We start from the raw sequence: 13,907 nt of genomic DNA on the forward strand, positions 1-13,907 counted from the left end.
AAAAAAAAAATTGAAAATATAATAAAGTTTAAAAAGAAAACCTGGGTTTGAATCCCAGCTTCAATATATATATGTATACATATGTGTACATATGTATATGTATAAATAAATACACGCACACCATCTTTCAGACTGTTTCCTCATCTATAAAAAGAAGCAGATAGACTTAGATTGAGATTATTAATCCAGGGTCCATAAACTTGTTTTTTTAAATATTTTGATAACTATTTCAATATAATTGGTTTCCTTGGTAACCCTACAAATTTTATTTTATACATTTAAAAATATGATTCTGAACAAGGGTCCACAGACTTTGGCCGACTGGTGGAGGGGTTTATAACACATAAAAAGTTAGCAACCCATGCTCTAGATTAGAAGTATCAAATACTCAGTCTGCAGCATTGTAGGATCCCACCAACAGGATTAAAATGTAATTGGGAAATATTTAACCAGATAAAAACACAATAGAACACAGACAATGTCAATATATGGTTTTCTAAGTTAATATTTGGCCCACAGAGATCCTTATGTATAGTTTAGTGACCTCCATTTCTTTTTGAATTTGGCATCACTGGCCTAGATCTTCTATAAGGTACCTTCCCATTCTAAAATCTTATGATCCAGTCTGTGGCCAAGAACCATGCATAGCTACCTAGCCTGTTTGTAGACCAAATCCATAATGGTACCTTTGTTAGCACAATTCCCATAACAGAAAGCAAAATAAATGACTGGCTGGTAAACCTGAAAGTTTTCTACTGTTCCTTGTCCTGCTCTTCCTACTGACCTATGGCTCTAACCTCAGCCCTACCATCTGGTTTTCATGGCTGGCACTAGAATCTCCTTTGATCCCTCCCCCTTCAGGGATCTATATTTTTTCCCTAAATAGCACAGATGCTAAAGCTGTCCTAGAACTTTCATGGTAAAATGAAAGATAATAGCTTTTTGTCTGATGTGTTCCCCCAAAGAACATTCATTAGACCACAAACTCTTCCACTTGAGAAAGACCTCAAACCCAGTATGGGTGAAGTGGAAAGAATATTGATGTTGGATCTGGATATGAGTTCTCTCTACTGCTCACTGGTTTTGGAACAATGGGAAAGCCACTTCAATTTTGCAGACATTAATTTCCTTTGTAAAATGGAGGGGATTGAATGAGGTGATTTTTAAATCCCTTTCAGCTCTAAAATTATATAATTCTATTTGTTTACAGAGTTTTGAGTCATAGACCATTAGACTAAGAACTAAAAATGTTGTATCACTAACAGAATAATAGGAAAGTATACGGTGGAGGTGAGATGACTGCAATGCCCAGGGATGTGCTGGTAAATGTTTAACAGTCAGCTCTCCAGAAAAAAAAAGTTATTTTAATCTGAATTATTATCATTTATTATAATATAATACATTAATAGTAATATATTATCATATTATCATTTCCTCCATCTTAAATCTAAACCAGCAAAAAACAATAAACAAAGTTTTGATTTGTAGCATCTGCTGATTTCCAAGGTCTAAATGCTCACCTTGAAAATTAAATAAATGACTCTCACAAGCCAGTTCGGGCTGACTCCAGCAAATAAGGAATGATACAGGAAAAAAATTGAGTAATGGATGTCATCAGAAAAATGATTGAAAAAAGAAACTGGTTGGTCACATAGGGAGGAGGAAATAATTGATAGAGAGTCTACATGCATCACTGGTGTCCTCATGATGTCAGAAGAAAACAGGAAAGATTTCCCAACACATTGAATGGACCCCTAGAGGTGAAATTATGGAAGGAGACAGAACAGGTGATAGAATACGAGTGGGCATGCGTGGATTACAGTCTGCATTGTTGGAAGGAATCTCCACATTGATGAGATTAAAAATCCATTGGAGTATTTGGGATCAAGCATAAGTCCTATGCTTAGCAAGTAGTTACCAAAGAGCCTGTTGGCCTCCATTGATCAATGAGCTATTGTGTGCCAGGCACTGGTGTTGTGATAGCCACTGGAGCGACAAATAAGAACGATGCATCTACTGATGGGAGCTCATTACTTCTTGAGGTAGTTAATCTCCTTCCTCCTTCAACCAGCACTTCTAAACTCCATGCCCAACCCCAAGAAGAAGAAACTCTCCTCCAAAAATATACCAGGTCTGGTCTGATCTTCACCTTCAATTCCTGATCTCAGTATTATTTGTTGCCTCTCCTCACTAAGCTATTTGGCCTCCCCATCTTATAAGGTTATAAATATAAGGAGAGAACATATTGGAGGTGTATTGTGTTGAATCTGGTTCTCCAAGCAATTAATCCCCTCCCATCTCCCATACAATTGTCTCATGCCTTGATAATGGTGTTTAGTGGAGTTATAAGAACATTCTTATTGCTATGTTGGCTGCATTTATGTGCATTGTGTTATATTATCATTAGGGAGAATAAAGGAATCAATTCAAGGCTTGTGCTTTGGGGTCCCCTCTGTCCCCAGGTGTTAGCAGCTGGCCCGTGGCTCCAGAGGATGGGTTTTGCCAGTTGATGTTAAAATAGTATCAAAACCCATATGCATAAATATGAAGAAGGTGCTGTATGGAAGAAAGGGTACTGGACAGGAATGGGTTTGTGTCTTGGCTCTGAAACTTAGTAGCTGGCTGGCCTTGGATAAATCATTTAAATGCATCATTTCCTCATTTGAAAAAAAAATGGGGATGATAATATTTGTGCTATCTCCTTCCTAGGGTTTTTGGGGGGAGGAAGATGCTTTGTAATGCTCAAAGTGCTCTGTATAAGAATGTGAGCCTTAGCATTATTTGTGATCCTGGGTTCATAGGATCATAGAACTAGAGCTGGGGCCTTGGGGGTGGCCTTTTGACTGAGTCCAAGATTTACAGAGTAAATCTTTTTATTTAGTCAAAGGGCCACACTTGAGGACCTAGAGGATCACATATGGCCTCAAGGTTACAGCCTCCCAACCCCTGGCTATTCTCTAAATGGCCCTCTCTACTGGCCCTCTGAAGCCAGATAGTTCACCTTTCTTTTTTTGCACGGTTCTCGGGCTCAGAGGACGCAAGTGACTTCCTCAGTGTCATATACAGTTATCCCTCACACATTGTGGCTTTCTCCATCGCTGGTCAGCACAAGAAATTAAATGAAAATTTGGGGGAGTTTTGCGGAAGCCACCCATGACACATGAAAGCCAGCAGACGACAGAGAGCCTATGACCAAATACTTAACCCAGATTTTACAATAAGGTAATGCGAACACTCCATAAAAGAAAAAGGAAAAAAAAAACCCTCAGATTTCTTTTCTAGTAGGAAGGGAAGGCCAAAAAATGTACATGGATTTTCTAGGTTGTGGGGCCACTGCAATGTTGAAGGGATAACTCTAACTAGTAAGCGGCAGAGTCAGGGTTTGAACCCAAACACAATAAAAATAAATCCAGCACTTTGTTTACCCACCATGTTGACTTCCTTCAAATCCCACTTGCGGCAATTACTAGCTGAGTGATGATGTCATGTCACAACCCCTCCATTAGCCTGTTTCCTCTTCAGGGGTAAAAGGGGATAATAGTCATAAGAACTCCCACATAGAGTTGGGAAGTATATAAATATCTAAATATCAGCCATCGTCATTTTGGCATCATTATTAAAATCATATGAAAATTTAATATTAATATGAAAATATTAAAAGCATATTCAAATTAAGGAGATCATAAGCTCATCAAAATTGCCTTTCTCATTAAGGCAGGACTGGCCTTCTTTTATCCACACACCTGCAGGATATACTTCTGTCTATCCTTTTTTCTTCTCAAGGCTGCCCTACATGTTCATTTTAATCTTATTGCACAGTAAAAACTTCATGGATTCAGAGATTGAAAGCAGGAAGCTGACCTTAGAAATCTCATCTTTTTCTTCATTTTATAATTGAGGAAAACAAAGCTAAGAGAGTTTAGGTGACTGGCCTAAGGTCATGTGAATGACAAGCAGCTGAAGTGGGATTTGAACTCAGGTCCTCTAAGCCTACAATCTTTTGTTTCTTTTCATTTTTATGAACATTACTTTTTTAAAAATGCTTATTCAAAAGAGAACAACTAATAAGGGAAATTTATGTGTAGATTCTTGGCATTTACTATTTCTTTCATGATTAGTTTTTTATATTGGTTAAAAATGTCCCAACTTTTAAAATCTGTTCTAGAAGCTCTTTAGAAAATAGCCAGGGGTGAGGAACCTATGGCCTTGAGGCCACATGTAAGCCCTCTAGGTCCTCAAGTGCAGCTCTTTGATTGACTCTAAACTTCACAGAACAAATCCCCTTAATAAAAGGATTTGTTTTGTAAAAGTTGGACTTTTACAAAAGGCCGCACCCAAGGATCTAGAAGGCCACATGGGGCCTGCTTTGGAATAGACCATATTTAGTTTATTTTTATTTTTTTGCTTTTTGGAGGGCAATTGGGGTTAAGTGACTTGCCCTAGGTCACACAGCTAGTTTTTGTGTTAAGTGTCTGAGGCTGGATTTGAACTCAGGTCCTCCTGACTCCAGGGCTGGTGCTCCATTCACTGCACCTCCTAGCAGCCTCTCATATTTAGTTTAAATAAAAGAGAGTCTATGTTATAGAACAAAGACTTAGTATCTTGAGTGAGTGGGCATAGCTGGAAAATATTCTTCCAGCTCTCTTCATTATCAAAAACATCTTTGAAATAGCTACAGAAATCTCTGTGAACTGTCTTTTTGTTGGCCTCCAAGGCCATCAAAAGTTCTGCCATGTTCCCTGTTGCTTTTTCCAGGTCCATCAATCAGTCAGTCAATAAGCATTCATTTATTCAGCACTTTTAGCTGCCAAGCATATGGGGATTCAGAAACAAAAATCAGGCCAGTCCCTGTCATCAATGAGTTTTCATTCTATCAGATCAATATGTATCAACATGTATATCTATAAGCCCACACAGGGTCCTACAACCTCAGGAAACAGCTGGGCCATTTCTGGCTTCCCATTTCTATCTGTTTACCTTGTCTAGGCCTTCCTGCCTCAGCTTGTTATGGCAAGTCCTGTTCCACGTCCCCCCTCTCCACTCCCAATCTTTCCACATTGTCTTCCAAAGTGTTCCCAACTTGGGGAATAAGCACAATGTATGATATATCCCAGGCCTACATGGAAAGGCTATAGTGATAATTACCATGTTTGGATTATATAGAACATTGGACAGTGTTCCACAATAAACAAAATTTTCTTGCGGACAAAATGATGTTAGGGTAGCGTCATGTTGAACACAGATGGAAGGCCCTAAAGTCACTGCTCTGGAATTCTCACAAGTAAGGAAAAACAAGCTCTCCAAGGCTGGTAGGAGAGCATTCTATGATTGAGTTCACAGTAGTCAGGTTTCTGCAACATGAAAACCACCATCCTAATTAACCCCCTGTCTTCTGGTGTCTTCCTTCTGAGATTCTCTGTGATCCATCCTCTGTATAGCTTCTTTACCCATAGTCCTTTTCACATGATGTCCCCCATTAGATTGTGAGTTCCTTGAGAGAATGGATTGTCTTTTATCTTTCTTTTTATTCCCAGAGCTTAGCACAGGGCCTGGAACACAGTAGGTGCTTGTTGACTTGAAATGATTTGACTTCTGATTCCAACAGAAAAGCCAGAGTTCAAATAGATCCCCTTCTTCTCCCAGGTAGTCAGTCTTGGGACACAGCATAGATTCAGGGTAAGGGCAGACAGTTCTGCTGTTGTATCCTTATCAGCATTTCAGGGGATAGCAGGATTTCATTTCGATTCAGCACCTTTCGCCAGCACTGAAACTTACTGACAAAATATTAATTAAAATGACAGGAACAGTCTTGAATTAATTAAATGCAAATTTCCATGGATGATTCATTGGGCTACTGAGATGTTATTTTATCATCTCGTTATTCATGTTCAATATTTTCTCCACCCTCTTAAAAAATAAAATAAAATAAAGGGATTCTGGAAGATGAGCTCCTCCAAATGTGACAGTTAATTAGGCCTATTGAGTTATTCTGAGGTACTGTTCTGGGCCAGTCTAGTGGTTCAGACTCATGATCGGAATGAAATAAGACACTTCTAGACCATCCAACATTTAACCCAAAGCAATATACTTAACAATAGCATGGAAAGGCTATGCAGCAAGGATACAACCACTGATTCAGGTAGATGCAACCCCCTTTGTGTCCATATGGATAAAATTTTACGACAGAAAGTGTGCTGACTTACATGACAGTGGAAAATCCATGAAATAGTAAGCTTGTGGACTCCATAAGGGCTGGCCTTTTACATTATCTATCAATGGCTGAAGCCCCTAGAACACTGGACAAATCAAGTCTCAGGGACAGCTTCCTTTCCTTTTAGGGAAAATCTAAGGACGTTGGTCAATCTCATGTGCTATCAACTTTCATAAGCTAGTGTTTATGCTGTTTCATTGATAGCATCTGAAGGTAGTATAGAAAACTCTCATGAGCTTTTGCATTCACTATTTCTTTAAGGTTCATTGAAAGCAACTTTTGAAAACACACACACACACAAGTTGATGTTAAAACGGAGCATTTTTCCTAGTATCAAAAAATGGAAACAAAATGGGTGTCCATCATTGGAGAATTGCTGAACCAGTAATGGTATTTAATGACAACAATAATAATCTCTTCAAATCTCAACCCACCGTCTATGTCATGGGTTAAGGAATGGGAATGGGAATAGGGATTGTAAAGTAAAGGAATTCTAGTCAAGGTAACAATGAGGACCTTGTGTAGCCTAGTAGGAATGCTAAAATGCTAATGAGTTATGCTCTGGTAATGTCACTGATTGTGTTAGAACTCTGATCAGTATGATGAAACTTCTGCAAATCTAAGAAACACCTTGGGCAAGTCACTTAACTCCAATTGCCCTCCTTCCCCCCTCCAAAAAGCAAAAAAACAAAAACAAATGTAAGAAACAGATGGGGCAGTTTATAGTTGTACCCTAGCCCTACTCAAAACTATTGTTCTTATCATCTTGGTAGAGAAGACTGTAAAGCAAATGGCATTCCTTCATGCTCTGGAACCACAGGAAGATACAGTAAGTCAGAACAAACAAGAATTACCCATGCCCCACCTGATGGGAATGGTTCTTTTTTTTACACTCTAAATAATATTTTATTTTTTTCTGACATCATGTAAAGAAAGTTTTCAACATATATTTTTAATAAGATTTTGAGTTTCAAATTTTTCTCCTTCCCTCTCTCCTCCCCAAAGATGGCAAGCAATCTGATATAGGTTATACGTATGCAATCATATTAAAAATATTTCCACATTAGTCAGATTGTGAAAGAAAAACAGAACAAAAGGCAAAAACCACAAAAAAGGGAAAATAGGTTTCAGATACCATAGTTCTTTCTCTGGATGTGGATAGCATTTTAATGGGAATGGTTTAATAGAAATAGTGAGGACCTCTGAACGGGCAAACCATAAGTATACATGAAATCGGCAGAAGACATGAATAATTTTCTTATGTAGCAGTACAATAACATAACAAAAGCAAAAAACAGAGATCACTGGTTATAGGCAAGGGCTTCCTGTTTTGTTGTTGTTCAGTCATTTCAATTGTATCTGACTCTTTGTGACTGCATTTGTGGTTTTCTTAGCAAAGATACTAGATACTAAAGATACAAAAAATGACAGGTTTGTCATTTCCTTCTCCAGCTCATTTTACAGATGAACAGACTGAGGCAAGCAGGGTTAAGTGACTTGCTCAGGGTCACAAAGCTAGTAAGTGTCTGAGGGTAGATTTGAACTCAGGTCTTCCTGACTCTGGGCTCAGTGCTCTGTACAAGGTTCCTATTAGCTGCCGAGGCTTTATGATACTTTTTATTAATGGTACTCTCAGTTCCAAGTCAAGTCACATAACAACACTTTGCCAACCAGTGACTGACAATCATAAAGATCACTTTATCCTTAAGCCTAGGTTAGAATGTAGTATGTAAGATTCTTGCCAATAGGGAGTTTTTTTTTCATTATTTGTTCGTATGTTCCTGGTGCACAACATAGTATGTGGCATATTGTTGGTGTTTAATAAATCCTTGTTGATTGGTGGAAATAGATGAAATAAGAGCTGATATTTAGGAATGACTAAAATATGGATAGGAAAAAAAATGTAGACCTTGAAATCATTGAAAATCTTCACTTTATGTAAACTCTAGAAATTATGCCTAATAAACTAGATGACAGACAACATAAATAAGCTGAAATGATTTTGAAAAGGAGATGGGCATGCTTAGAATAGAATTCTAAACAGGTCTTTTTTGAGTTTGACAGAATAACTCCAACTAGCAAACTGATTTTACCAAAAAAGAATAAAGAAAAGCTAGTACCTTATAGAATGATCATTAACAAGTGAATTCTCATATAATATTTGACAGAAAGTATAAAGAAAAAATTTCAGGACAACATGTGGCAGTCATTGCCATGGCAAGAAACAGAGGCAGAAAGGTGGAGGTATCCAGGTTCACCCCAAGGACAGGTATTAAACACCAACATGACTGTAGCACTATTGCAGATTTACAGAAAGGCATTGAAAGATGACACCAAAATCTAGATGACATGTGAAAAAGAAGACTGGAATGCCACATCATATAATTAGTGCCACAATAAAGAAACATGTGGAATCCAATCAGGAAAAAAGAGGCAGATCAGAAGTTTGAGATTCCTTTAATAAGCAATTGAAGGGCAAAGTCGAAAGGCTTCAGTGATTCAAGCAGTCAAACTGTGCAGAGAACAAAATGAACAATTCACCAGTCAAGTACTACACCAATCAATTCACCAATCAACAACATTACTACATAGACTTAAGAGGTAAATCAAAGGTGAGAAGAAACTTTTGACAAAGGAGAATGTAGAAGACTTCTGGTCAATCAGACAGTCAAAAAAAAGTCCAATACCATGAAAACAGAAGCTGGATCAAATGAAAAACAGAAAGTTTATACACTACAAGTACATCAAGGAAGGTGATGAACTCTAGTTTTCCCACAAAAACAGAGAATAGCCAGGTCAAAAAAGACCCATAATTTTTGGCTTAAATGCTTCAAAGGGGCAATGAATTCCCAACAAAATCTATCAGTAGCTTCCTCTCAAAAGCAGATCTAATCCCAATTTACTTAGCAGGTCATCACTATTTATTATTGAAAGATGTGAACATCAGTTGACCCTCCAAGTAAGGCCAATGACACGTTTAAATAGTTTGTATGTGGATCTTCCTGTGGGCTACTCCATTAACCTGGCAATGGAACTCTCATGTTGGGTCTCCAGGTGGTGGCTGTTGCCTCAATTTCTCACTCCTAACACAATATAGCTTCTTGGCCACCATTGTTGTGATTCACACTAACATTCAGTTAATAAGTACAACTAGCTCTTTGGAAAATAATTGACTAATGTGGCATAGGATATACAGTAGCTATGAAACTGAGGAGTTGTTAAGCCTAAATAAAATAGAGGGATAAATCATTCCAAAAACACCCAGAATCATCTAATTAAAAAGCTGAGCATGATGTCAGTGTCCATCTACACCAACTCCCTCATTTTGCAGATTAGAAAATAGCAGATCTTAAGTATTAAAAAAACAATTAATAATATATTAATATTATATAATAATATATTAATAATATTAAAATATTATCATCATCCTACTCAGACACTTTACCCTCTTGTGCATATGTCCTCTGACACAGATCTCAAACTCTCTATGAATTAGGTAAATGTCTTTGAGGACTATTGCAATAGAGAAATTAATCTCTCTGTGGCCAATATAGTGATGAGTCTCCCTAAACTTAGCAGGGTTGGTCTTCAGTGATAGATATAGTCTCGTGATAGATAGATATAGTGATAGACCAAGTCCCTTTCTGAAGCCTTTACAAGCTTGTTAGAACTCAACAAGGTTTCTACTACAGTGGCATAGTCTTTGACAACCCAAGGCATCGATGACCTTATTTTTAACTCTCTGGTGTAAATCTCTTCATTTTATCTGTGTATGGAACTCCCATTGTGAAAATTTCCTCCATCAATGCAAATAAAAAACTCCTCCAGAACTGAGGGTCTTAGAGAACTGTGGATTTCAGTGAAAAATTATCATTATTGTTGATACAGATGTTATAAGATATTACTATGCTATAAGAAATGAAGACCTCAATGATCTTAGATAGAAAAACATGGGTAGACTTGCATGAAATACTCACGAGTGAAATGTCAGAACCAAGAGAATGTCATATAGCATAACAGCAATATTGTCTTAAGAACAACTTTGAGTAAATATAGTAATTTTGATTGTCATAAATACCCAAATTAACTACAAAGGACATATGAAGGAAGATGCTGTCTGCATCCAGAGAAAGAATTGATCAATAGAAGCATGTATAGAATGATTTTGCATACATAAATACATTTGTGTCTAATGGTTTCCATCTCTGGGGGGGGGAGGAAGAAAAAAAGGAAAAAAAAAGAAATTTACATGATAACCATTATATATTCAAAAGGAATGGCAATTTGTATATAATAGATTTTCATTTTCATGTGCAATCATCTTTTTTATTATACTATGTTATAGAAATGTTTGTTTTATTTCATAAATTAAAAATAAAATAGATTAAGTTTAAAACATTTTTAAAAAAACAAATAAAGTAGTCACAGCTACAAAAGAAAAAGAAACTATGGGGAAAAACCCTACTAACTGTGCCTTTTTGTTTTGTGATCAAAGGAAAGAAGAGATTTGTGCCAATCTACCTGCCCCCCTTTTTTTTCAAACAGAGCTTGTCTGTGTAAACACCAAGTCACAAAGTCAATAATGGCCATAAGTCCTTGAATAACCCCCAAATTTATAAGGTTCAGGAATCTTGCCCACAGAGTCCCTCCACACTCTAGGACTATATAATTAGGTTGGTGGCACAAAATGACTGCTGAGTTACAGTTGTTATTATTTTTACAAATATATTCCTGTCACTGGAATTAATCAGGAAAATCACTGTGGAAAAACTGGAAATAAGCAACTTTCCAACACATGGTGAAGGATGGAATAAACCGTGATGTTTGGATGTAATGAAACAATACCATGCCCTAAGAAATGATGAAGATGAGAAATTCAGAGACATTTGGGAAGACTTGTATAAAGGATTGCAGAGAGAAGAAAGCAGAACCAAGAGAAATTTATGCCCAATGACTACAACAATATAAATAAAAACAACACTAAAAGACATTAGAAATCAGGGATGATAAAATGACTTCATATTAATAAAGAATTTAATAAACTGTAAAACTCTATATAAGTGTTGGCTATTAACACCTGGGGAAAAGAATAGTTTGTATAATTGAGGGGACTAGAATCAGGGTGGGGAATCTGCGATCTTAAGGCCACATGTGGCCTTCTAGGTCCTTAAGTGTGACCTTTTGACTGAATCCAGGTTTTACAGAACAAATCCTTTTAATAAGGGGTTATGGTCTGTGAAGTTTGGATTCAGTCAAAGGGCCTCACTTAAGGACCTAGAGGGCCACAGGTTTTCCACCCCTGGGATCAACAAGTCTACAAAAGGGAAGTTCTATTCTCATAAATCTGAGCAGGTTAAGATTTTTCACTCTTAGGACTGAAAAGAGTTTGAGAATTAAGAAAGAAATAAAGCTATGAATAGGAAGTCTTTCCTCCATCTATCTTTCAATTGGCTGGTTGGTTGGATCATTGTCATGGTGATAATAAAGCAGCATTCTGGGGCGGCCAGGTGGCTCAGCGAGTAAGAGCACCGGCTCCAGTGTTGGGATGACCTGGATCAAATCCGGGCTCAGATACTCAGCACCACACCCAGAAATAACCCTGATTGCTTTAAAATAAAATTTAAAAAAGATAATAAAGCAGCATTCTTTGGGCAACTGTTTTGTGTAAGGTTGTTCTTAGTACTGGGACCACAAAGAGGCAAAAGAAAGTTTTTTACCACTTTGAGGAGGCTTATGATGTAGTTGAATAGGCAGGCAACATACCCCCAAATGTAAATATCAATGCAAAATTGCTTACACTAAGTGTATAATGAGGAACATGAACAAATTAGTGTAAGAGATGTTCAGAAGGATTCACTCCATCCCAGAGTGATCAGGGAAAGCCCCATGTAGAAGATGGGCCATAAGTTGTGTCTTTAAACATGAATATGGCTTAAACCAATGGAAACGATTAGAGCAGGGCTTTCTGAGAAGGAAAAACAGAATGACGGAGAATCGTGGTTCTTCTTAAAAATTTTATTGACACTTTTTTGGTTTTATGCCATAGTACTTTCTGATATACATCCTCCTTTCCACCCTACTCCCATGTGAATTGAGATTTCCCATATAAAAGAGAAAAACAGAGAAGTAAAACCAGTCTACATAGCAACTGTGTCTCACAGGGCATGAAACATTCTACTACCCTTGACCCTCCCAGGTGGGGGGAAAAAGATGAATTGCTTCATCTCTTCTTTAGGACTGAAATTGGTCGTTATAATTACATGGCATTTACATTCATTTTAGTGTTCTTTTATTATACATTTTATACACATATAATATTATCATTAATTTTTAATTAATGAATAATATTATGATATATAATATTATTAATTAATATTATTATAATAAAAATAATATTATTAATTAATATTATTATACTACATATATACTATTATTATTAATTAATATTATAATACATATATAATAGTGTTTAATTAATTAACATTATTATAATACAGATATATTATTGAGTTTATTAATAAATAAATATTATTATAATACAACATAATATTATTAATTAATAAATAGTATTATAACACACATATAATATTATTATTAATTAATATTATTATAATATATAATAGTATTATTAATTTAATTAATTAATATTATTATAATGCATATATAATATTATACATATAGTTTTCCTGGTTTTTCTTGCTTCACTCTGAATCTGTGATTATAATTCATCTTGGATTTCTCTAAATTCTTCATTTTTGTCATTTCTTAGGACCCAAAAATATTCCACAAGATTCATATCATACTATGTGTCCAACCACTCCCCATTGATGGGGAGTTTCCATTTTTCTGCTACCACAAAAGGATACTGCTATGGATATTTTGATATTTGCAGGACCTTTCTGTCTTTGATCTCTTTTTGCAGAGCAGTGAATTTGGTGGGAGGGATTGCAAATCTCTATACCTGGAAGGAAACTTAGAGATGATCTGGTTCAATCCGCTCAGGGAAACTGAGGCCTATTAGGCTCCTTCCTGTTAGCCCCTATGGCCTAGTCCAGATGAATAAAACTCACTTACAAGAGCCAAGACAGATCAACAGCTGTACCTACTAATTGAAACATCATCTATAAAATATGTATTTTTTATATACATATATATATACACACATGTCAGATACAAACAAACATATGTATATATCTCTAAAGTCAACTTCCAATGTATCAAAATGAAGCATTCTGTTGTTTTGGTCTGAGCAATGAAAGTTATCTTTTTGACATACCTTGAGTGGGTGGTCCTGAGTGGAAAGGCCTAGGGAATGTGGAACTGGTGAGCATTTCCAAAGCACCCAAATAAGGTATAACATCCATGCAACCTCTTCTGCTGCTTGTCAAGAAGAAAGGCTGAGTTTGGGGAAATCATAGAATCTCACACTCATGGAATCCTAAGGTCAAAAGGGGCCTTTGTGGTCATATTAACAATTATAACTAAGATTTATAATAATTTATTTATACTATTCCATACATTGCATATTTAAAAAATGCAATTTAATAATATATTTGTAATGAATATTTCTATTATTTATAATTCTATTTATATTATAATATTATATATTTATAATTACTATATATTTATATATAGTATCCTATATTTATATATAGTATATAAAGATATACTTTATATAATAATAACTATATATGAA

Source organism: Petaurus breviceps, unplaced genomic scaffold, assembly GCF_028583685.1.
Source record: "Petaurus breviceps papuanus isolate PSGF00001 unplaced genomic scaffold, PetGlider_PUasm1.0 154, whole genome shotgun sequence".
Taxonomy (NCBI): domain Eukaryota; kingdom Metazoa; phylum Chordata; class Mammalia; order Diprotodontia; family Petauridae; genus Petaurus; species Petaurus breviceps.